The following is a 26,173-nucleotide window of genomic DNA, read 5'->3' on the forward strand; positions in this document are numbered from 1 at the left end:
TAGGCTTTACAATTTGTATTTCCCCTTCTCAGAGGTAGATTTTATTCCTCTATACGATACCTGATTTGAGAGAATTTTAGCACTGATCTCATTTATAGTCGGAAGTCCCCTGTTTTTTGATGTCATGAACTTGATGTGTATGTAAATTGATCAACAGGAAATATTCAGTTCACTGTAGCTCTGAAGAGTCTCCAGGTAAGAAAATCTGCGAGAGCATCTACCCCTGAATAGGAGGAACAAGAGTTACCATTGGGCATGATGTTTTCTGCTATCTTATACCAAAAATATAGATACAGGTTTGTGATAAGGATTTACCCTTCCTAGATCAACAAAATTATCCAGGTAATGTTCTCAGAAACAAGAGCAGATCAGAAAAGTACACGAAAACTTTGTAATATTATTGGTCACTAGGAAAACACAGTTAATAATGAGATAACACTACATGTGGTAAAATGTACAGGTTTTCTTTTAAGGGAAATATTGTCTCCCCAAGTGTCCATGGGTTTGACAGAATTCTGGAATAGCAGAAGCCAGGTCGAAGAACTTTATCATCATAGATAAGATGAAAACACACTAATGAAGAGCAATGTCAGATTAGTCACTTGGAGGCTTTGACCTATAGTCAATTAATATTAATGGTCAAGAGACCATTGAGTTCTAAGGGACAAGATTTGTGGGTGGCTCATAAGCGTTTTCTTCATTGCGCACTTATCTGTCTAGTTTCAGAAAAGATAAAGATGAATAGAAGATTGATGTCAGCTGTTCCAATCCCTGATCCAATATTGTTAGTTTAACTACTTTTTAAATTCAGAGTTATGTATTGAAGGAGAGACTGAGTCAATTTTAGGAAGGTCCTTGCACAGCTAGTGTATGTATTTGAGTAATGATCCTTCTAGCCCTTGTCCAAAGGGACATATAGCCATTTACCCGAATAACTGCACTGAGAAAAGGAAAATGTTCACATATTTCATGGGATGTTTGGTACAGATTCTGAACCCACACACATACCTGCAGACCCAAAAAACCATCATGGCATCCCCTTCCCCTGATTATCCCCTCATTAGAGCAAGAGAACATAGAGATTAGATCATTGATGTTTTGGTCCAAGTCTATCTTGCAGTGAGTTTAATGGATTCATTTACTCCCATTGCTTTCTCCTTCTTTCTTGAATGCATAATATAGATGAACATTCCTAGCAGGTAGAAGAATTCTCATATTGGTGTTTTGACCTATAGAGTGAAAGGTAATTGTCATAGGAAATTCTCATCTTTGAGACAATGGGAAAAGAGAACATAGCTGCCCAAATGGGGAAAAGATCAGGACCAATGAGGAAAAGGAAGTGCTAGGTAAATCAGGGAAAATGGAAAGTGCACCAAGTTATTAATATTTTGGTTATTTAAAAAATATCTGTGCATGGGGCGCCTGGGTGACTCAGTTAAGGGCCTGACTTCAGCTCAGGTCATGAGCTCACAGTTCATGAGTTTGAGCCCCACATCAGGCCCACTGCTGTCAGCACAGAACCTGCTTTGGATCCTCTGTCCACCTTTCTTTCTGTCCCTCCCCCACTTTCTCACTCTTTCGCTCTTGCTTTCTCTCTCAAAAATAAACATTTAAATAAAATATCTGTCCACTGTATTGACTTTACTATTTTGTATGTCTTGATTGTCTTTAGTCCTCAAATATTTCAGAGTAATGATAATGTTTCTTTATAACTAATGGAAAAAAAGGAAAAGAAAGCAAGCAGGCTTTCAATGAGAAATTATGTGGTGGGGGGAAAGAACAGAAGGAGGAGTGACAATAGCAGCACATTTTGCAAAATTAGTTGGAAAGCCTGGGAGTAGTACCAATTAAACAAAAACTTACAGGATAAGAACTCCAAAGCCAAACTTAGAAAAGTAAAACTCAGAAAAGACAGGTACACTAAATTCTAGGAAGGTGTGGACTGTGCCACCTTTTGCTCGTCTCTGTAATCCTTTACCTAATATAGAGTTAGTACAAAATAGGCATACAATAATTATTTGCTTATAGAATAATTGATTTTCCTATGATGAAACTCGAGATGCACTGAATGTCCAGCATATAATAGGCACTGAATAAATTTTTCTGAATTGGATAAATGAAAGGTGGAGCTTGGATAAGAATGAATCCTTTATATTCGTGTTTTTTGTCTGTTTTTAATGTTTATTTATTTAAGAGAGAGAGAACGTGAAAATGAGCAGGGAAAGGCAGAGAGGGAGAGAGAGAATCCAAAGCAGGCTCCACGCTGTTAGCACAGAGCCTGGTGCGGGGTGGGGGGAGTTGTGCTCCATCCCGCGACTGTGAGATCATGACCTGAGCCAAAATCGAGAGTCAGGTGCTTAACTGAGCCACCTGAACGTGAATCCTTTATTATCCAAAGCTCAGTTCACTGCACTAAGCAATGATTTTTGACTATTAATGTTTCATTTCAGTGGTGTTAGCCTGAAGTTGACTAGATTTAGTAGGCATGTTTTTTTAACCTCGTCTCACTAAAATTTGCAACAAACCAATCATATAGCTAGATGTCTTGGTTTATTCAGTGCTCTATTTATATTTTCAAAAACAAAAAAAAAAGTGTTGCTGGGCTCATGTCCCAGGGTGAAAGCCTGCTGTGAGAGGTACTAATTACATACTAATGATGCATTCTTGATTTGCACTCTGTTCCTACTAATCTATATGATTGCAGAAGCAGTTACTACTGTCACTGTCAGCTTTGGAACTGAACAGTAGGTCTGGGTGAGTAGGTAATGATATTACCTAAGAGGATTCTACTTTTGACCTGCTGCTCAATGTTTATGATACATGGAGCAATGTCAAACTAATCACTGTGCAGAGATTGGAGAAAAGATAATCACAGGTACAAAGCTGAGTGCTTTGGATCCAATGACTTGTTTTCTCTTTGACTGTAGTGTTTATGCATTCATCCTGGATAATATTACAGAAGCCTGGAGAGTAATGGTCATAGATCTCATTTAAATACTAGTGCACTTATGGTAAGGATCCCCCCCCCCCGCCCCCGGCCCCCTTAGGCATGGAAGTCTCTGTTGACCACAAATGAGCACTTGCAGACTTTATAGTGATTTACATTTTGAAAGAGTCTTTGTAGAATAAATCTAGTAAATTATATTTACCACAGTAATATGTTCACTTGACTTAGTGCAGTATAAAGAAGACAGAATCCTTGCTTTGTGCAGTGGAAAGGCAGTAGAATCCTTGCACCCTATGGTATATAAATCTGAATAGAAAGACAACATATATTGTGACTTGCATAAAAGAAATATCTAAGGGAGAAGTTTGTGAGTTGTTAAATATCTCGATAATGCTTGAAATTTCATTAATATTCTCTCAAAACCTATATATGTAGATTACTTACATTTTATTCTGCTTGGCATTTGTTTAGTGTCATTACTATTCAATATCTCCCTCTTGTTCCTCAAGTTCATTCAAAGTAGGATCCCCATAAATGGGAAATATGGCTAGAAATAATATTTTTGAGCTGCTTTGATGTTCCATGTTTTTAATGTATCTCACTTCATTTTCCTCTATTTTTTTTCAATATATTTGAAAGTTTAAAGAGGAAGAAGCTGAGATTCAGAAGAGGTCACAAACTAGAACATGAACCCATGTCCTCTTCTCTGAAGCATGCTAATCCCTGAGGACAGGGGTTGGTTTTTACCACAGGAGACTAATAGGTGGAGGCAGTGGTAGATAGTTGATGCCAGTTAAGAGTGGGAATTAGCACCTGCAGGTAAAGCTGGGCGAGCGGTGTGCTGGTAAACACTCAACAGCTGATTGTCCCACAGAAGCCCTGACTTGTAGTGTTGCCTGGTTCAATGCTATAAATACTATAATCCTGGCTGCTGTTAAATGATCACTGTAATGTAATTGAACACAAAGCTGGGAAGAGATGTGCAGTAGCACACCATTATGTATTTTTTCCACCATGTCCATGCTAGAGACATAAATACCCCATAAGCATAGATAACTGTAAATGTAATAAAACTAATTTTTTATTAGTGCTCAATTTTGAATACTTATTAACTTTATTTTTAATATAATTTAGTTGTAGGTTTATATTATTTTTTGTAACAGCTTATTTAACAACTGGCTTGCAAAAGAGCTGAACGTTTTAACAGTTATTTCTGACACCCATTATGAGCTGGTTCCTTTACATACTGTCCTGCTTCCCATAATAGTTCATATTCTGTCAGTCTGATACATTAGGTACCTTCTGCTGAAAGTGCTATGTCTGCTGGGTCCCTTTTTTCCTAATCACTTTTCGTGCCCTACCTTTTCCCTACCCATTTCTTTCACTGAGGCTGCTACACGTTGGTTTAAAGGGGAGTGAAGAAAGAAGTGGATAAGCACATGACATTCTCACAAAGAAACTTCCACGATTATCTCATATGTCCTTAAACTTCAGAGTGACTGATAGTTATTTTATTATTTTTTTTAAATTATGTGTATTTTTAGGAGCAGTTTTAAGTTCATAGCAAAATTAAGAGGAAGATAAGAAATATCTCATACACCCCCTGCCGACACACATGCATAGCCTCCCCATTAACGACATTCCCTTCCAGAGTGGTATGTTTGTTATAGTTGGTGAACCTACCCTGACACATCATTGTTGCCCAAAGTCCATAGTTTATGTTATGGTTCACTCTTGGTGTTGCATATTCTGCGGGTTTGGACAAATCAATAGGACCAGTACCCATCATTATAATATCATACAGAATATTTTCATTTCCCTAAAACTCCTCTGTGCTGTGCCTATTCATTTTCCCCATCCCCACCCCAACTCTTGGTACTCACTGATATTTTTACTGTCTTCATCTGTTTTCCAGAATGTCATATAGTTAGAATCCTATAGCACATAGCTTTTTCAGATTGGCTTCTTTCACTTAGTAATGTTAAGTTTCCTCCATATCTTTTCAGCGTTTGATAGGTCACTTCTTTTCAGTGCTGAATAATATTCCGTTTTCTGGATGTACCAGTTTATCCATTTATCCACTAACGTGCGTCACGTTTCCTTTGAAGATTTGACAATTATGAATAAAGCTTTTGTAAAGGTCTGTGTTCAGGTTTTTGTGTGGACATGAGTTTTTAACTCCTTTTGGTAAATGACCAAAGAATTTAATTGCTGGATTGAATGATAAGGATATACTTAGTTTGGCATCTGTTTATTTCTGATAGAGAGGTATTTAAGTCTGCAACTATGATAGTAGATTCATCTATTTCTCTTGGCAGTTCTGTAAGTTTTTGCCTTATGCAATTGGATGTTGTTGTTAGGTGCACACATGTTAAGGATTTTGTTTTCTTGGAGAATTGGCCCTTTTATCATTATGTAATGACTTCTTTGTCCCTGATAACTTTTCTTTCTTTGATGTCTGCTCTTTCTGAAATTAATACAGCTACCCCTGCTTAGAAAAAAATGTTTGGTAGACATTTTTCTCCATCCATTTACTTTTAATCTGTGTGTCTTTAGAGTGGTTTTCTTATGAACAATATAAAATTGAGTCTTGTATTTTGATCCATTCTGACAGTCTCAGTCTTTTAATTCCTGCATTTAGCTCATTGATGTTCAAAGTGAATATTGATATAGTTAGATTAATGTCTTCTATATTTGGTACAATTTTCTATTTGTTGCCCTTGTTTTGTACTCTTTTTCTGCCTTTGTGGTTTTAATTGAGGATTTTATATGATTTCACTTTCTGTATTTGCTTATATTTTGTAGGTCTATTTCAGATCCAAATCCCAGTGAGTGAGCACTTGATCGCACATGGGTTACCTTCCCATCTATTGACTGAAGGAGGGTAGCCTCTTTATTAACAGTCCTGTCAAAGGCTGCATCTAAGGGGTGCAGGTGGTAGTTCCCAAATCAAACCAGAGCACTCTTACCAAAATAATGTTCCCATGAGAAAGTCTTTGGCTCCAAGTGTCAATGTGACTCATGGCTCCTTCAAGGCCACATAGCATGTCGTTCACATTCATTTTGCCTCATTTGCTTCTTGTAATCCTAGGCATTCTTCAAGTATAAGTCAAGTTCTTTTTTCTCGGAAAAGTCTTTTCTGATTTATCTTCATTAATCTTTTTTTTAATCCCTATAGGCTCTTTCACAAAATTTAGAAATTAATTATATGTTTTTCAAAGCAGATAGAGTGCTGATGTAAAAAAATGATGTTAGACCCAGCTTTGCCATTTCCTAGCTGTGAAAATTTGTTCAGTCAGACTTTCTGGGCATCAGTTTTCTTATCGCTAAAGCAGAGGGATTTTAATGTTTAATGTTTAATACTCTGTATTATACAGGTATAAAATGAGTGTGGTATGGCTTCTAAGTGCCTGCAGAATTTTTAAAATTTCCTTTTGTGGGTACTCAGCAATGACATCATAAAATGCTAAAATGCCTGGGCAGATATAGTAAGAGGGACTTTGTATCAGTGACGAAAGTATGTCCTTTTTCTAGTTTTTTTTCTTTTTTAGTTTTTTAAAGGAAGGAAATGGGCATTTGTTAGTGGAAAAAAACAGAAAATTCAACCTTTTAATGATGTGGTAACACAATGATAGTTTTAAATTTGAATGAAATTGAAAGAATAAATAATGAATGGAAATTTTTGGAAATAACCCTACTAAGAAAATAAAGCAGAATTATAAAATCTGTTATTTTCAGGTAACACACAGTTAAAACCTAATTAGGCCAGGTATAAAAGATGAAAGAAACTGCCAGTATAGTAATGGTTTTTGAATGAAGTTACTCTTATTCTAAAAGTAAATATTTAAGATTCCTTCAAGGACTACAAAAAGGCACTACTTTATGCAATGATGTCTCTATAGCTTTATTTTGAATTGATATTCATACATATGTATTTTTTGTTTCATTTTTTAAATTTGTTTTTCATATGCAATTACCATATTAATTTTTGGTTTACTTTTATTTTTTCTGACCATCTTTTTTATATTTTTTAAAAGGGTAAGTCTTAAAATTGAGTGTTGGAATAACAGGCAATATAATGGAGTCAGGAAAAATGACTCAATTTTGGGAAAAGAAGGTTATTATATTTAGCTTCCCAAAGGAAGGTTAGAGCCAGATATTATCAGAGAGTTAAAAGTGTTTTTGTAAAATTAAAAAAAAAATGTTTATTGTTTATTTTTAGAGAGAGAGCCAGACAGAATGCGAGTGGGGAAAGGGAAGAGAGAAGGGGAAACACAGGATCCGAAGCAGTCTCCAGGCTCTGAGCTGTCAGCATAGAGTCTGACGTAGTGCTCGAACTCACGAGAAGATTATGAGATTATGACCTGAGCAGAAGTCGGACACTTAACCAACTGAGCCACACAGGTGCCGAGGCAGTTAGAACTGTTAAAGGCAATTTTTTAGAACCATTAAGGGGTCCTGCAATTAAGACTGTCCCATCTGTTGAGTGACCTTCTTTGTGTCAACATTCCTTCCCCAAGAGGGAATTCCTGGACCACAGCCGCTACTTTACAAGCTATACCAGTGTTCTTCATGCGCAAACAGGCTAAAGTGTTGCTGCAGCCTCTTTGGGCCACCCCCAATCCTCCATCCTGGTTGCTGTTGGTGTGGAAAAAAAAACAACAACAAAACACTTTGATGTTCTTCCTGTGCTGCCTACAATATTTCAAGCTAATTATAATCAATTAAATGGCCTTTGTAGACTCACCTTCATACTGTTCTTTCTCTCCCTGTTCTGTAAAAATTGCTTTTGAGGAAATAGATCAGTTGTCCATACTCAGCTGGAGTTCTCTTTCATGGCTCTGACACCAGTTCTGGACTGGGACAAAGCATTCCCTGAATTATAGGGTGAGTTTAACTGTGGTGCCAGTTACAAAGAGCACAACTGCTTCCTTTCTGAAAGACTGTCAGATGTGAGATGTTCTAGAAATACCACAGACTTCTTTGGAAGTTGGCCATATCTAATGCCCTGGATACTATCCCATAACTCCAGCCAGGTTTTGTGCCAGCAATCTCCTGACTTGCCTTATGCTGGAAGCCAGGTAGTAACTTCCATTGATGTTCCTCAGGTTGCCAGTGGCTCAGGTTATGTCAGGCAGTTTGAAGCCTCCTTGTAAAGTCTTCCATTGTGAACAATGGCTACTCATGGTTTCCTACCTATCTCTGAAGAGTTTGGTATCTGCTTTCAGATAAGTCTGAACACTGAACAGCTCTGTTTGGAGACTAATAAACAACCGTGCTTCTCATGTGTGTCCAAAGGAAAGATATTCTCACTATCTCAGCAAATTAGCTCGGGCACAGGAAAGAATGGCAGTGGTCTAATATTGTAAGAGCAAAGGTACTTTAGCCTTCTCCTTTTTGTTTTGTGCTATTTTTGTTTCATAATTATAGTCTGATATTGCTTCTAGATTTCTTTGGTTTAAAGTTTGAGGTTTTCTTCAACCTCTATTAGAATAAAAGTCTACTCATTTTTTTATCTCAACATTGCTAAGGAGTAGAAAAATTTCCAACTTCCAACTTTATTTCAAGATGATCTCAAAATGATTTGGCAAGGAAAGAAATAGAACACGTGAGCTCTCTATACTTCAGAAGCAGCAAGAACCTGCCCACAAAAGGTATAAATGAAGTCTCTCTGGCCTCTCTCAGTTTGTGTATTCACTGTGAGTTTCTTCCTAATAGCTTCTGAAATCAAGGTTGATGGCTGATCTTCTTAGTTCAAGAAATCATCTCCTTGAGGAAGCTAGGGAGAGAGATGGGGCCCAGGAGACCTTCTGTCAGAAAACTTTGTCTTTGTGCATTTTCTTTTTAAAAATAATTTTTTGAACGTTTATTCATTTTTTTTTGTTTTTTTTTTCTTTTCGGGTCTTAGCAATTATTTTTTTGCAGCAATTTTTTTTAATTTTTTTAATATGAAATTTATTGTCAAATTGGTTTCCATTAAACACCCAGTGCTCATCCCAACAGGTGCCTTCCTCAATGCCCATCACCCACTTTCCCTTCCCTCCCACCCCCATCAACCCTCAGTTTGTTCTCAGTTTTTAAGAGTCTCTTATGGTTTGCCTCCCTCCCTCTCTCTAACTTTTTTTTCCCTTCCCCTCCCCCATGGTCTTCTGTTAAGTTTCTCAAGATCCACATAAGAGTGAAAACATATGGTATCTGTCTTTCTCTGTATGACTTATTTCACTTAGCATAACACTCTCCAGTTCCATCCACATTGCTACAAAAGGCCTTATTTCATTCTTTCTCATTGCCAAGTAGTATTCCATTGTGTATATAAACCACAATTTCTTTATCCATTCATCAGTTGATGGACATTTAGGCTCTTTCCATAATCTGGCTACTGTTGAAAGTGCTGCTATAAACATTAGGGTACAAATGCCTGTATGCATCAGCACTCCTGCATCCCTTGGGTAAAGTCCTAGCAGTGCTATTGCTGGGTCATAGGGTAGATCTATTTTTTAATTTTGTAAGGAAACTCCAAATTTTGTAAGGAAACTCCACATCCTCTCCAGCATCTATAGTCTCCTGATTTGCTCATTGTAGCCACTCTGACTGGCGTGAGGTGATATCTCAGTGTGGTTTTGATTTGTATTTCCCTGATGAGGAGTGATGTTGAACATCTTTTCATGTGCCTGTTGGCCATCTGGATGTCTTCTTTAGAGAAGTGTCTATTCATGCTTCTGCCCATTTCTTCACTGGATTATTTGTTTTTCAGGTGTGGAGTTTGGTGAGTTCTTGATAGATTTTGGATACTAGCCCTTTGTCCTATATGTCATTTGCAAATATCTTTTCCCATTCCATCGGTTGCCTTTTAGTTTTGTTGATTTTTTCCTTTGCAGTCAGAAGCTTTTTATCTTCATGAGGTCCCAATACTTCCTTTTTGCTTTTAATTTCCTTGTCTTTGGAGATGTGTCAAGTAAGAAATTGCTGCGGCTGAGGTCAGAGAGGTTTTTCCTGCTTTCTCCTCTACGGTTTTGATGGTTTCCTGTCTCACATTCAGGTCCTTCATCCATTTTGAGTTTATTTTTGTGAATGGTGTTAAGAAAGTGGTCTAGTTTCATCCTTCTGCATGTTGCTGTCCAGTTCTCCCAGCACCATTTGTTAAAGAGACTGTCTTTTTTCCATTGGATATTCTTTCCTGCTTTGTCAAAGATTAGTTGGCCATACTTTTGTGGGTCCAATTCTGGAGTCTCTATTCTATTCCATTGGTCTATGTGTCTGTTTTTGTGCCAATACCATGCTGTCTGGATGATGACAGCTTTGTAGTAGAGGCTAAAGTCTGGGATTGTGATGCCTCCTGCTTTGGTCTTCTTCTTCAATATTACTTTGGCTATTTGGGGTCTTTTGTGGTTCCATACAAATTTTAGGATTGCTTGTTCTAGCTTCGAGAAGAATGCTGGAGCAGTTTTGATTGGGATTACATTGAATGTGTAGATAGCTTTGGTAGTATGGACACTTTAACAATATTTATTCTTCTAATCCATGAGCACGGAATGTTTTTCCATTTCTTTATATCTTCTTCAATTCCTTCATAAGCTTTCTATAGTTTTTAGCATACAGATCTTTTACATCTTTGGTTAGGTTTATTCCTAGGATTTTATGATTCTTGGTGCAATTGTGAATGGGATCCGTTTCTTTGTTTGTCTTTCTGTTGCATCGTTCTTAGTGTATAAGAATGCAACTGACTTCTATACATTAATTTTGTATCCTGCAACCTTGCTGAATTCATGTATCTGTCCTAGAGGACTCTTGGTGGAGTCTATTGGGTTTTCCATGTATAATATAATGTCATCTGCAAAAAGTGAAAGCTTGACTTCATCTTTGCCAATTTTGATGCCTTTGATATCCTTTTGTTGTCTGATTGCTGATGCTAGAATATCCAACACCACTAGGTTAAACAATAATGGTGAGAGTGGACATCCCTGTCATGTTTCTGATCTCAGGGGGAAAGCTCTCAGTTTTTCCCCATTGAGGATGATATTAGCTGTGGGATTTTCTTAAATGGCTTTTATGATATTTAAGTATGTTCCTTCTTTTACAACTTTCTCGAGGGTTTTTATTAACAAAGAATGCTGAATTTTGTCAAATGCTTTTTCTGCATCGATTGACAGGATCATATGGTTCTTCTCTTTTCTTTTATTAATGTGATGTATCACATTGATTGATTTGTGAATGTTGAACCAGCCCTGGAGCCCAGGAATGAATTCCACTTGATCATGGAGAATAATTCTTTTTATATGCTGTTGAATTCGATTTGCTAGTATCTTATTGAGAATTTTTGCATCCATATTCATCAGGGATATTGGCCTGTAGTTCTCTTTTTTTCTGGGTCTCTGTCTGGTTTAGGAACCAAAGTAATACTGGCTTCATAGAATGAGTTTGGCAGTTTTCCTTCACTTTCTATTTTTGGAACAGCTTGAGAAGGATGGGTATTATTTCTGCTTTAAATGTTTGTAGAATTCCCCAGGGAAGCCGTCTGGTCCTGGACTCTTATTTGTTGGGAGATTTTTGATAACTGATTCAATTTCCTCACTGGTTATGGGTTTGTTCAAGCTTTCTATTTCTTCCTATTTGAGTTTTGGAAGTGTGTGGGTGCTTAGGAATTTGTCCATTTCTTCCAGGTTGTCCAGTTTGTTGGCATATAATTTTTCATAGTATTCCCTGATAATTGCTTGTATTTCTGAGGGATTGGTTGTAATAATTCCATTTTCATTCATGATTTTATCTATTTGGGTCATCTCCCTTTTCTTTTGGAGAAGCCTGGCCAAGGGTGTATCAGTTTTGTTTTTTTTTCCATAAAACCAACTTTTTGTTTCCTTGATCTACTCTACAGTTTTGTTTTGTTTTAGATTCTATATTGTTTATTTCTACTCTGATCTTTAATTATTTTTCTTCTTCTTCTGCGTTTGGGGTGTCTTTGCTCTTCTGCTTCTATTTCCTCTAGGTGTGCTTGTTAGATTTTATATTTGGGATTTTTCTTGTTTCTTGAGATAGGCCTGGATTGCAATGTATTTTCCTCTTAGGACTGCCTTCACTGCATCCTAAAGCATTTGGATTGTTGTATTTTCATTTTCATTTGTTTCTGTATATTTTTAAATTTATTCTCTAATTGCCTGCTTGACCCATTCATTCTGTAGTTGGGTGTTCTTTAACCTCCATGCTTTTGGTGGTTTTCCAGACTTTTCCTGTTGTTGATTTCAAGTTTCATAGCATTGTGGTCTGAAATTGTGCATGGTATGATCTCAATTCTTTTATACTTATTAAGGGCTGTTTTGTGACCCATTATGGATCTATCTTGGAGAATGTTCCATGTGCACTCGAGAAGAAAGTATATTCTGTTCCTTTGGGATACAGAGTTCTAAATATATCTGTCAAGTCCATGCGATCTAATGTTTCATTCAGGGCCCTTGTTTCTTTATTGATCCTGTGTCTAGATGATCTATCCATTGCTATAAGTGGGGTATTAAAGTCCCCTGTAATTACATTCTTATCAATAAGGTTGCTTATGTTTGTGATTAATTGTTTTATATATTTGGGGGCTCCTTTATTGGGCAAATTTAGCTCTTCCTGATGGATAGACCTTGTAATTATTATGTAATGCCCTTCTTCATCTCTTGTTACAGCCTTTAATTTAAAGTCTAGCTTGTCTGATACAAGTATGGCTGCTCCAGCTTTCTCTTGAGTTCCAGTAGCATGGTAGATAGTTCTCCATCCACTCACTTTCAATCTGAAGGTATCCTCAGGCCTAAAATGAGCCTCTTGTAGACAGCAAATAGATGGGTGTTTTTTTTTTTATCGATTCTGATACCCTATGTCTTTTGGTTGGAGCATTTAGTCCATTTACATTCAGTGTTATTATTGAAAGATGTGGGTTTAGAGTCACTGTGATGTCTGTAGGTTTCATGCTTGTAGTGATGTCTCTGGTACTTTGTAGTCCTTGCAACATTTCACTCACAGAATCCCCCTTACGATCTCTTGTAGGGCTGGTTTAGTGGTGATGAATTCCTTCAGTTTTTGTTTCTCTGGGAAAACCTTTATCTCTCCTTCTGTTCTGAATGACAGACTTGCTGGATAAAAGATTCTTGGCTGCATATTTTTCCTGTTCATCACATTATTTCCTGCCATTCCTTTCTGGCCTGACAAGTTTCAGTAGATAGGTCTGCTACTCTCTTATGTGTCTACCTTTGTAAGTTAGAGCCTGTTTGTCCCTAGCTTTCAGAATTTTGTCTTTATCCTTGTATTTTGCCAGTTTCATTATATGTAGTGCAGAAGATTGATTCAAGTCATATCTGAAGGGAGTTCTCTGTGCCTCTTGGATTTCATTGCCTTTTTCCTTCCCAAGATCAAGGAAGTTCTATGATTTGTTCAAGTACACCTTCAGCCCCTTACTCTCTCTCTTCCTCTTCTGGAATTCCTGTGATACGGATATTATTCCATTTGATTGCATCACTTAGTTCTCTAATTCTCCCCTCATATTCCTGGATTTTTTTATCTTTCTTTCTCTCAGTTTCCTTGTTTCCATTAATTTTCTAATTCACCTATTTTCTCCTCTGCCTCTTCAATCCATGCTATGGCCACCTCCATTTTATTTTGTACCTCATTTATAGCATGTTTTAGCTACTCATGACTATTTCTTAGTCCCTTGATCTCTGTAGCAATAGATTCTCTGCTGTCCTCTATGCTTTTTTCAAGCCCAGAGATTAATTTTATGACTATTATTCTAAATTCTTGTTCCGTTACATTGCTTAAATCATTTTTGATCAATTCGTTAGCTGTCACTACTTGCTGGAATTTCTTTTGAGGAGAATTCTTCCATTTCGTCATTTTGGGCAGTCCCTGTGGTACCTCCAAACTGCAGGGCACTTCCCCTGTGCTGTCTGGAGTAACTTGGGTTGGTGGGCGGGGCCGCAGTCAGATCTGATGTCTGTCCCCAACCCACTGCTGGGGCCATAGTCAGACTGGTGTGTTGCTTATCTTCCTCTCTCCCAGGGGCAGGACTCACTGTGGAGTGGTTGGCCCCTGTCTGGGCTACTTGCACACTGCCAGGCTTGTGGTGCTGTTTCGATGGGATCTGGTGTATTAGCTGGGGTGGATTCACAAGGTGCACAGGGGTGGGAGGGGCAGGTTTAGCTCGCTTTGACATTGGTGGTTCCCTGTGGAAGGGGTCCTGCAGCACAGGGAGAGAGGCAGGCCTGTTGGAGGGATGGATCCACAGAAGCACAGCATTGGGCATTTGTGCAGTGCAAGCAAGTTCAGTGATACGAACTGGTTCCCTTTGGAATTTCGGCTGGGGATGGGAGAGGGAGATGGCGCTTGCCAGCGCCTTTGTTCCCCCACCGAGCTGAGCTCTGTCCTTCCTGGGCTCAACAACTCTCCCTCCCTGTGAGAGCTCTCCCCTGAGAGCAGAGCTGTTGACTTTTAACATCCCAAACATTAAGTCCCGCTGGCTGTCAGAACTCATGGAGTCTGGCCCCTTTGCTTTTGCAAGCCAGACTTCGGGGGGGGCTCTGCCTTGTCTGGTGGGCTGCCCCTCCACCGCCCTGGCTCCTTCCCGCCAGTCCCTGTAGCACACACCGCCTCTCTGCCCTTCCTACCCTCTTCTGTGGGCCTCTTGTCTACGCTTGGCTCTGGAGAGTCTGTTCTGCTAGACTTCTGGTGGGTTTCTGAGTTATTTAGGCAGATGTGGGTGGAATCTAAGCGATCAGCAGGATGACAAGGTGAACCCAGAGTCGTCCTACACCACCATCTTCTGAGGTTCCAGCTAACATTATTCATTTTTGAGAGACAGAGACAGAACAAGAGCAGGGTAGGGGCAGAGAGAGAGGGAGACAGAATCCGAAGCAGACTCCAGGCTCTGAACTGTCAGAGCCCGATGTGGGCTTGAACTCACAAACCATGAGATCATGACCTGAGCCAGAATTGGGACGCTCAACCAACTGAGTCATGCAGGCTCCTGTGTCTTTGTGCATTTTCATGTAAACTTACAGAATCGCTGTTGTTTGGAGACCATAGTGCAGGTGGTTGGTTTCCATTGCCTCTTGTGAGATGCCTCTTGGATTTCACTTTATTTCCCTCCTTGGGAATTAGCTAGTAGCTGTGGTGAGAGTTTGCCTTAGAGACACATCCTCAAAATGTTGAGATTTTTGCTTGGAGCAGCAGCAGGTAGGTCCATGTGTCCAGAATCTGTTGCAGATGATGCTGTAGACCTGAAACTACTGATCGTGGGAAATTAATTTTGGGTTTCCTCCTGCAATCTCCAGGGCCAGGGGGAAAGAAAGGAGAATGTATTGGGGCTCTACTTGCCCAATAGCTAAGGATAAGCCTTTCTTCTCTGGGGGAAAGAAAAGGCTCTAAACACAATGCCCTGCCTTTCAAACTCATGCATATTAAGGTTTTTTTGTTTTCTATAATTTCTGCCACTTATTTCCTACCACACTGCAGCTTCTTTCAAGAAGGGAAGTTATTATGTATTATTTTTGGGTGTGTGAAATTCAGTTTGTATTTGGAATATATGTGAAATTGGGAATTCCTCCTTATGATCATGATCATGATATTTTATTATTATGTTTGTTTGTATTAGTAATTTCTATACTTTGAAATAGGGGCTCTTTATGATTAGAAAATCTATAAAATTAGTTTAGTGTTAAAGTTATGATAATTTTCATATACTTGAAAGACACCAAAATTATAATAATATTAATAAGTCTTATACTACTTTTTATAGCTTTATGAAATACCTAACCTATGTTAGGAGTGAAATTTATCAGTCTGTATTTTGGCAGCCTCTGACTCATGTACTGTTGTAACTTCCACAGACAGAATAATCCTGACATTAAAAGAAAAAAATTTTTGAGAAACAAGCTTTAATTTATTCTGGTTCACACACAGTTGTACTTAAATGCCACTTCACCTAGAAAATTAGCATGTTCCTTTTCAACAAGAGGTTTGGCAATAAAACTAATTGGCTAAGGAAGAACCATTTCCCAAGCAATGGGAGAAACATCCAACATAAGCCCATGGAATCAAAAGATTAGTTTATTTACTAGAGTGCTTTATTTACTTAGAAGTATAGAAAGATATATAGTTACAGTGAACAAACTCTTGGAAAATACAGTTATTCATTTCTAGAATGAATATTATTATTCATTGAATGAATAATATTATTATTAATAGGATATCACTTTTGTTGACTAATGATTCCCAGTTACAGAATTGGACATCAACCCACTTTCTCACCTGACATTATGATTTCAAAATAGCTGTTGGCTTTATGTTAAAAGCCTTGAGAACGTAGGAGTTCAGGTTAATCATGACCACATAGAAGATGAATTTCTTGGAAGTCTGACATTCACAGTATCACCTTTCCATTTATACCTAGATATAGGATAAGTGATAAGCATATTACTAGGCTAGATGAGAATTCATAAATATATAATAAGTACATGTAACTCATCATTTAGTAGGGTGTAGTTGTTAACTTACAATGTTTGGAAATACAGTACAAAGAATTATAAAATTAATGTTGGCCAAACTAGGTTTGAATGAGAGCTATAATAATTATTGTATTTTTTTGGAAAGATATATTTCTGATATTATATCTGGCATCTATAAAATGAAGAAAACTGTATATACTCTTTACCTTACTTTGATCCATTCTGATGGAACAGCTGTTAATAGAGGCCAACTGTATTAACAGAAAAAGTGAAGTGATTACACTTTTCAGAAAGTGGCAAGGATGATAATGAGTGGGAAGGTGTAAGTTAATAAATGGAGATTGTAAGAGCATTTGCATGTATCGTCTTGCATACTTTAAAAAACATTTTTTAAGTTTCTTTATTTTGAGAGAGAGAGAGAGAGCATATACAGTAGGGGAGGAACAGAAAGAGAGAGAGAGAGAGAGAGAGAGAATCTCAAGCAGGCTCTGCACTGGTAGTGCAGAGCCCAATGTGGGGCTCAAACTCAAGAACCGTGAGATTGTGACCTAACCCAAAATCAAGAGTCGGCCACTTAACTGACTGAGCCACCTAGGCAGCCCTTCTCTTGGATACTTTTAAGTCAGTTTAGGTTCATGGGACAGTCAGATGTACTTACATCTGGAGTCTGATTCCCACTTGCAGCATCAACTGTAAAAATACAAGTGTCATAGGACCCGCCATGTACCGTAGTACAGATTACTGCTTTAAGAATGTTTCTTATTCAACTGTACATGACTATCATTTTTATTGTATTACTTAGTATTTCTGGACTGTGATATCACTCAAGAATGGGTTACTCACTGATCTTTACAGGGGTTACAATGACATCTTATACCATTGATTATTCTAGCAAATAAACATGGTATATCTCTCCATTTATTTGGATATTCTTGGATTATTTTCATCAGTGTTTAATAGTTTTTAGTAGAGTTTCAGTATATATATCCTGAACACATTTTGTTAAATTTATACTGAAGTATTTAAGTTTTTGCTTCTAGTGTAATGACATTTTTTTCAGATTTGAATTCCAATTATTTACTGCTAACATATGGAAGATTGACTTTCATACATTGATTTTGTAGTCTTTGACCTTGCTAAGATTCACTTATTATTCTTGGGAGATTTAAAAAAATAGATTCTTGGCAATTTTATTTTTCCATTTTTAAATGTTTATTTTTGAGCACAAGAGAGAGAGATACTTAGCACTAGTGGGGGAGGGACAGAAAGAGGGGGAGACACAGAATTCAAAGCAGACTCCAGGCTTTGAACTGTCAGCACAGAGCCCAAGGCAGGGCTTAAACCCACAAACCGTGAGATCATGACCTGAGCCTAGGTTGGTGATTAACTGGCTGAGCCACCCAGGTGCCCCTTGGCAATTTTCTACATAGACAATAATGTGTGTAAATAGAGATGGTTTCACTTTCCTTTCCAATCTGATGCCTTTTATTTCTTTTTCTAGTCTTACTGCAATAACTAAGACTCCAAGTGCAAAGATGAATAGGAATTGTGAGACAGAACATCTTTGCCTTGTTCTCACTTTTAAAGGGGGGAAGTATTTGGTCTTTCACTGTTGAGTTAACTGTACAGATTTTAGAGGTTTTTGTTTTTGTTTGTTTTTTTTTTTAACCAGATTAAGGAATTTCCCTTCAATTCCTTTACTGAGTGTTTTTATCATTAATGTTAAATTTTGTCAAATGTATTTTCTGTACCTTATTTAGATAGTCATCCATTTTATTATTTATCATTTATTAATATAATGAATACATGGATTGATTTTCAAATGTTCAGCCTGGCTTGCCTTCTTGAAATGGATCTGTTTAGTCAAGATATATTATCTTTTCTGTATTGTTGAATTCTATATGGTAATACTTTGTTTGGAATTTTGGTATCTATGTCTCTGAGGGCTCTTGGTTTCTAGTTTACTTATTTCTGTAATAGTTTGCTATTAGGGTAATGTTGGCTACATAAAATGAATTTAGAAGTGTTCCCTCCTTGTTAAGGGTTGAATTGTACCCCAACCCACCCACAACTCATACACTGAAGGCCTAATCTCTGGTATATCAGAGTATGACCTTATTTGGAGATAAAATCTTCACCAAGCTAAGGGTGCCTAGGTGGCCCAGTCTGTTGAGTTTCTGATTCTTGATTTTGGCTCAGATCATGATCTCACTGTTTGTGAGTTCGAGCCTGACATTGGGCTTTGTACTGACAGTATGGGAGCCTGCTTCGAATTCTGTGTCTCCCTCCCTCTCTGCCCCTCCCTGGCTCTCACATGCACTCTCTCAAAGATAAATGTTAAAAAAAAATTTTTTTTAAGTCTTCACAGGGTAGCCAAAATTTTTTTAGAATATTTTTTTAATGTTTATTTTTTTTTGTGAGAGAGAGAGAGAGAACGAACGTGTGAGACGGGGAGGGCAGAAAGAGAGGGAGACACAGAATCCAAAGCAGGCTCTAGAATCTGAGCTGTCTGCACAGAACTTGAATGCGAGGTTTGTACTCATGAACCATGAGATCATGACCTGAACCAAAGTTGGACGCTTAACCAACTAAGTCACCCAGGCACCTCCAGAGCTAGTCAAGTTAAAGTGTGGCTATTAGGGTGAGCCCTACTCCAGTATGACTGGTGACTTTATAAAAAAGGGATCTTTGGACATGGAGATATACGTACAGAAATAAGGTAATGTGAAGATGTAAGACAACACTATGTAAACCTGAAGATGACCATCTGTAATCCAAAGAGAGAGGACTGGAGGAGATCCTTCTCTTCTAGCTCAAGAGGAAACAACCCTGCCAACATTGTGAACTTCTATCCTTCAATACTACAAGACAATTTCTGTTGTTGAAGCCACCTAGTTTGTGGTACATTTTAATGGCAGCCCTAGAAAGTAAATACATTCCTCTAGTGTGTGTGTGTGTGTGTGTGTGTGTGTGTGTGTGTGTGTGTATGTGTATACATATATACATACATACATATATACATACAGTGTAGCATTCTTTCATTTGATTTTAGGAATGAGGCAAGATTGCCTACCATAATCATTTGTATTCAATATTTTACTGCGAATTCTAGATAGAATATGTAGTAAGTCAAGAAAATGAAATAAAATAAATATAAATTAAGAAAGAACACTTTAAAATAATGTGATTATTACATAAAAATTCAAAGGAATCTTCTAGTGACATAACAATTTAAAGCCAGTAATAAAAATCAGTTGCAGTTTCCTTACCAGGGCAAAAAGACTATCATTTTAACAACTACAGAAAATTATAAAGTATCTGGAAACAAATCTAACAATGACAACAACAAATCTAACATTGAACTCTATGGGGAGAGTAATTTAATACTACTGACAGACGTTAAATAATCCTAAGTAGATGAAAAGATATGGCACGTTCATGGATTGGAAAACCTAATATCATAGAGTTGTCAGTGTAGCTCAACATAACTTATAATTTCAGTGAAATTACAGGAAAGATTTCACTAACTATAATGCAACTTGACAATCTGGTTCCAAATTTAAATGGAAGACAAAAGTTTAAGACAGGACAAGATAATGTTATGCACTTAAGAACAAGATTGGGAAATTTGCCTGAGATATTAAAACAAATGAAGCTATATTAGTGATATTGATTAGAGGTTAGACATAAACCCATGTAAAAGAGTTGAGAGTACAGAAGCATTGCCATGCATATATGAAATATGGTATATAAATAACAGATAAGTGGCAAAAATATTTAATAAATAGTTCAAGGCTAATATATCTATATTAAAATTATAAAATAGAAATTTATAAATTTATAAAAATTGAATATATAAAAATATAAAAAATACTTTAAAAATCGGACTCATAACTCACACTACATATAAAACCCATTTTTAGATGGATTAATATAAATTAGAGTCACACTTAAAGAAATAATTATAGAATATTTTTTAGGTCATCTAGTTGGATTTCTGAGAAAAGGCATAAAATAAAAATAAACAAGGAAAATATTAAAACTTTTTTTAAAGCGTAGTGAACCAAGTAATAAAACTAACCTTTCTTTTTTTTTAATTTTTTAAATTTTTTGTTTTGTAAATGTTTCTTTTCTTTTTTTTTTTTTTAGTATGAAATTTATTGTCAAATTGGTTTCCATACAACACCCAGTGCTCATCCCAACAGGTGCCCTCTTCAATACCCCTCACCCACCCTCCCCTCCCTCCCACCCCCCATCAACCCTCAGTTTGTTCTCAGTATTTAAGTGTCTCTTATGTTTTGGCAAAACTAACCTTTCTTTTGCAAACATTGGAAAAACAACACTCAGTACTAAAAAAAAACACTCTCCGAAAGCATCATAGAGTCAACGTGGTGTTGACAAATTTCAGGGCCAATGCCCAGGTAAAGAAGAAAACCAATAACAACCTGAAAGTTGCTCTTTTCCCCTAAAGCCATCTGCTCTTTCTGCATGAGCTCATTCTAAGAGATTGGGAGGCTGAGCAGATCTTTTGCTTTGCTCATGGGTGTAAAACAGGCAAAAATTGAAGTCCATATTCTGTAAGAAGGTGTGGTCCTGGTGAGCATCCCAAAAGTTTGGAGGTAAATATAACCTATAATGGTTCTAATAGGTACTGCAACTCACATTCAATTTATTCTCAATCCCCATAACTGGATTAAGATGATTGAGGAATTTATCAGAATGAAAGTGAAGAGGAACAGAACATAATCATGAGTCTCAAATTATTTCTAGTTTTTCAAGTACAGATACTCAAAGAGAAACAAAAAATATCCCCAGACACAAAAGGAGGCAATGTCACGTGATAAAAATCTGAGGCAAACCCAGACCATAAAAACAGAGCCACAGGAATCCAGATAATCTCAGAGACAGCTGTAAAATGTTCTATGCTCAGTTCAGGGATACAAAGGCATAATTCATAAAAATTGGCACTTAACTGGAAATTGTTTAAAAAGTAGAAATTCTAGAACTGCAAATAACATAAAACACAGAGATGGGTTTATTTGTGGTGAGAAATACATTTCAGCAGAAAATAAAAAGCTTGCATTTCTGGCCTGTATCATTGAGAAAATGTGATCTGTGCCTGCTGCATAAGCAAGTACAGCACCGTGTTATGGTACTGTACCGGAAGTCTCTAATGATTTAGGAAGGGAACACACGAAGAGGTGGGAAATCCTTCTTATGAGGGTTTAAAAAGTCAGCATGGAGGTAGGTAGGTAAGGTTTGAGCTGAGAAATTAGATCCCACAGGAGGTGGGAGACAGATGTGAAAAAACTCTAGTGGCCTTATGTGGTTGATGCCTTATGGTATGTTCAGTAGCTGAGGCCAGACACATACAATGTTCTCCTCTGATATTTGTATTTATCATGGAGAAAATTGGGTGAATATTACTTATTATAAAGTTGTTTGAGGTAGAGTACACTTGGGAACCCACGTCTGTCTCAGAAAAGCTCCCATATCTCCATGGGTATTTGTTTAACACAGTTTCTGTGTGATGAAAACATCACAGAGAATATGTAATAAGCATATTCTGCCCTGAATGGTTTTCATGTTGCTTCATTAACTCACAACACACAAACACAAAACAAAGCAAAAACCAAACTTAACTACATGCTCCAGGAAATTCTTGCCCTTCTCATTTTTCATGAGAAAAATTTTAAAACTTCTGTAAGTCATGCACGTGATCTTTTTTTCCCCTCACTTCCTAACAGTGGTATTTACAGGAACATGTGTCCTTGCCAGAATAAATAAAAGATCTTCACAGACATCAGGCCTGAATCTAAAGAATTACAAAATAGAAAAAAAGTTTTTGCATGTTGTCCATTGCTCCATTTCTGGATGCCTCTTTCCAGTTCCCCAGGTGCTGGTGCCCTGGCACTAGAAGAATCTCAATTGAGGGGCATATTTCAAAATAGCTTGTGTAGAATCCTAGAACAGAAAAGAGGCATTAAGAAGTAAGAAAATCTGAATTTCAGTTCAGAAGTATGAACTTCAGTTAATGCTTTAATACTGGTTCACTGATTTTTTTTTTAAACAAACATAACATACTAACAGAAGTTGTTAGTAAAAGGGGTTACTGGGTGTGGAGTATATGAGAACTCTCTGTACTATTTTTGCAGTTTTTCTGTAAGTATAAAACACTGAAGAGAGGAGTTTTAAATAAAGGAGAAGAGTAATAGAGTAGGACCTTGGCAAATACCATCCCCTAATGATAAAACTGCAAAATTCACCAAAAACAGCCATAAACTGAAAGTGAAAAAAAATGACCTATCCAAGTGTTAGATTTCGGAAAGTCTCATTTTATCATTTCATTGAGTAACACAAGATGAAGTCTCGAGCCATTCACAGGGCAGTGCTGCTGACACCTCCTGGAAAATGGTCTAGCAGACGATGGGGTCAATTTTACTGCTTCTTCATTTTGTATGATGGATTTGTTCTCCCCTTAACTGAACACTGATGACCCGAGGGACATGCATCATTTCCAGACACACTCTAGGGTCTAACTGCAAAGTGGAACAAAATCTTTGCATATTCTCTCTCTCTCTCTCTCTCTCTCTGTGTGTGTGTGTGTGTGTGGTGTGTGTGTGTTTGTGCGTTGATCTTTCTTTTTCTTTTTTTTAATATTTATTTTTGAAAGAGAGAGAGAGAACATGAGCAGGGCAGGGGCAGAGAGAGAGAGAGAGAGAGGGAGACACAGAATCTGAAGCAGGCTCCAGGCTCTGAGCTGTCAGCACAGAGCCCAACACAGTGCTCTAACCCACAAACTGTGAGATCATGACCTGAGCTAAAGTCGGACACTTAACCCACTGACCCACCTAGACACCCATCTTTCTTTCTTTTTAATACAATTTATTGTCAAGTAGGCTAACATACAATGTATACAGTGTGCTCTTGGTTTTGGGGGTAGATTCCCATGATTCATTGCTTATATACAACATTCTCTTGATCTGCACCCCAGCTCCCCAGCTGCTTGTGCCCTTAGACTGTTCTCTGCAGATCTGAGGTCACTCACTGATTATCTACTAAGACCTGTGTATCATGAAGGGCCCCATGCTCCCAAGTTTATTTTAACTTTACAGTGTCAGCTGTAATGCATGATAATATTTCTAATGATGACAATAAATAAGAATCCCTGAGTACTTACTGAGTGCCAGGCAAGCACATATAATAGTATTACAGTGATTCAGTCATCATTTCACATGTATTTTACCATTTTTCTAAATAAAATGTATTTGGTTATTCTCTAAATTTCTTAGGGCTGAGATAAGAACATTATGTGACATAATGTTGTATATAATGTTGTATATAATGACATAATGTTGTATAACTGCTGTGGAGTTTATTAGTTATAACACTAACTGCCGTTATAACTGCTGCCTAGCATATTTGTAGTTGGAATAACAAATTACCACAAACCCAGTGGCTTAAAACAATGTGAATTGTCATCTTACAGTTCTGTAGATCAGAAGCCTGTAATGGGTCTCACTGGACTGAAATCGGTATTGGCACAGGTGTAGTCTTCCCTGAAGTCTCTAGGGGAGAATCTGTTTGCCTGCCTTTTCTACTTTCTAAAAGCTGTGTTCTTTGGCTTGTGGCCCCTTTTATCATCAAAGCCAACAATGGCCAGGTGAGGCTTTCTCACATTACATCCTTCTGGCAGTGATTCTGCTGCCTCTGTCTTCCATCATTTAGAGACTCTTGTGATGATAATGGAACTGCTCAAATATTCCAGGATAATCTCCCTATTTTAGTTGAGCTTATTAGTAACCTTAATTCCCTCTTTCTGGGTACACATGCTCATAAGTTCCACGGATTCAGACATGGACATCCTGGGAGGGCCATTATTCTGTCTACCACAGTAGTTCATTCCAAATTTATTCCTAATTTGAGAGAATAAGCTCCAACCATTTGATGTCCAGGTTTTGAAAGTTTTCAGACACCCACACTTAATTTCTTTAACTATGTAAATTGGTCCTTTGATTTCTACATACCTACAGCTGTAATTTAGCCTCATAAAATTACTCTTTTCCTCTCTCTCTAATTGGTTTGGGGGTTCCAAGACAGAATGTTTGTTTATTGTAATCTCTATTTCATTTCTCGTCTCAGCCCTTCTTATCACTGGCTTCTCCTAGTGTTTGTTCCAAATGATAATGCAGGTGGTGGATTTAATATGTTCCATTTCTTAGTCCCTTTAGACATTAGTGAATTAGCCATTTTTAAATGCACTTGAAAATATTAAGCACATACAATAAGCAAAGTAACATTTAGGAGTTACAAGAAAAGAGAAATCTTACAATGCCTTCCATCAATGTGTTTACTGCCCATTTGGAAAGACACACAAATAAAACATAGTGTAAGTGTTATGATTCCATAAATTACATGAGTGACAGGTAGCCAGAATTGTAAAAAAAATTATGAATACTATAATTAATAGTGCTTGTGTTATTCTCAGAAGTGTTCTGGTTTAAATAATAAATTATATTGCCTAAGACAATCTACACGCCAAACAACAATATATGACTATGTCTCCTTTCCATTCTTGCAATGAATCATTTCTAAAGATTTTGTTCTTTACCAATGTGACAGGCGATATGTGGTTTTTATTACAAGTTTAATTCTTTCACATATTTTAAAGCCAGTTTCATGTTTGAATTTTCCCATTCCTTTTGTCAAGTTTTAAAAATGGATTTTGATTTTTTCCCACTGATTGTTGGTAATTCAATATGTAACACAGAAGTTAGAGTGTTGTTGATGATGTAAGTAGCATCATATTTTTGCTTTGTTTTCACTAGTTTTTAAAAATAGTACTTAAAAATTGTGCTTATGTGTATGTATTTATGTTAGGTTCAGCTGTGATTGACAGGAAATCTATAGTCTGTCATCATGAGGCAAATTTCTTTTTTAAAATTTTTATTTTAATTCCAGTTAGTTAATATACAGTGTTGTATTAGTTTCAGATATACAATGTAGTGATTCAACAATTCCATACATTATTTGGTGCTCATACGTTAAGTGCACTCCTTAATTGCCATCACCTATTTAACCCATCCCCCACCCCCACCCCCCACTTCCCCTCTGGTAACCATCAGTTTTTTTTTCTCTGTAGTTAAGAATCTGTTTCGCAGTTTGTCTCTCTCTTTTTCCCTTTGTTCCTTTGTTTTGTTTCTTAAATTTCACATATAAGTGAAATCATATAGTGTTTGTTTTTCTCTGACTGACTTATTTGGCTTCGTATTATACTTTCTAGCCTGCAAATGGCAAGATTTCATTTTTTTATGGCTGAATAATATTCCATTGTATATATATACCATATCTTTATCCTTCATCACTTGATGGACACTGGGCTGTTTCATAACTTGGCTATTATAAATAATACTGGTATAAATATAGGAGTGTATGAATCTCTTTAGATAGTATTTTTGTATTCTTTGGGTAAATATCTGGTAGTGGAATTGTTGGATCGTAGGGTAGTTTTATTTTTAACTTTCTGAGGAACCTCCATAGAGTCTTCAGAGTGGCTGCACCAGTTTGCATTCCCACCCACAGTGTAAGAAGTTACCTCCTTGCCAATGCCTGTGGTTTCCTGTGTTGTTAATTTCAGTCATTCTGACCAGTGTGAGGTAGTATCTTATCATAGTTTTGATTTGTATTTCCCTGATAATGAATGATATCGAGAACGTTTTCATGTGTGTGTTGGCCATCTGTATGTCTTCTTTGG

At 37.2% G+C, this 26,173-nt stretch overlaps 1 protein-coding gene and 1 long non-coding RNA gene across 4 annotated transcripts in view; one reads left to right on the top strand and one right to left on the bottom strand.

The window, feature by feature from the left end:
• Positions 1-26,173, top strand: part of LOC131512033 (arylacetamide deacetylase-like 2) — a 195,443-nt gene that overhangs the window by 131,922 nt on the left and 37,348 nt on the right. Inside the window, exon 1 of one of the 3 annotated variants that reach the window (XM_058730245.1) lies at positions 96-195. The exons of the other annotated variants lie outside the window; for them this stretch is intronic. The gene's annotated coding sequence lies outside the window, so the exon portion shown is untranslated. Of the gene's footprint in view, positions 1-95; positions 196-26,173 lie in introns of those variants that run through there. 3 annotated transcript variants of the gene reach the window in all.
• Positions 134-16,356, bottom strand: LOC131512035 (uncharacterized). Its single transcript, XR_009261882.1, has 3 exons — positions 16,223-16,356; positions 3,150-3,253; positions 134-223 (listed from the first exon to the last, which is right to left on the bottom strand). It is a non-coding gene; the product is annotated as an uncharacterized LOC131512035 (long non-coding RNA).

This window comes from Neofelis nebulosa, chromosome 5 (genome assembly GCF_028018385.1).
Source record: "Neofelis nebulosa isolate mNeoNeb1 chromosome 5, mNeoNeb1.pri, whole genome shotgun sequence".
Taxonomy (NCBI): domain Eukaryota; kingdom Metazoa; phylum Chordata; class Mammalia; order Carnivora; family Felidae; genus Neofelis; species Neofelis nebulosa.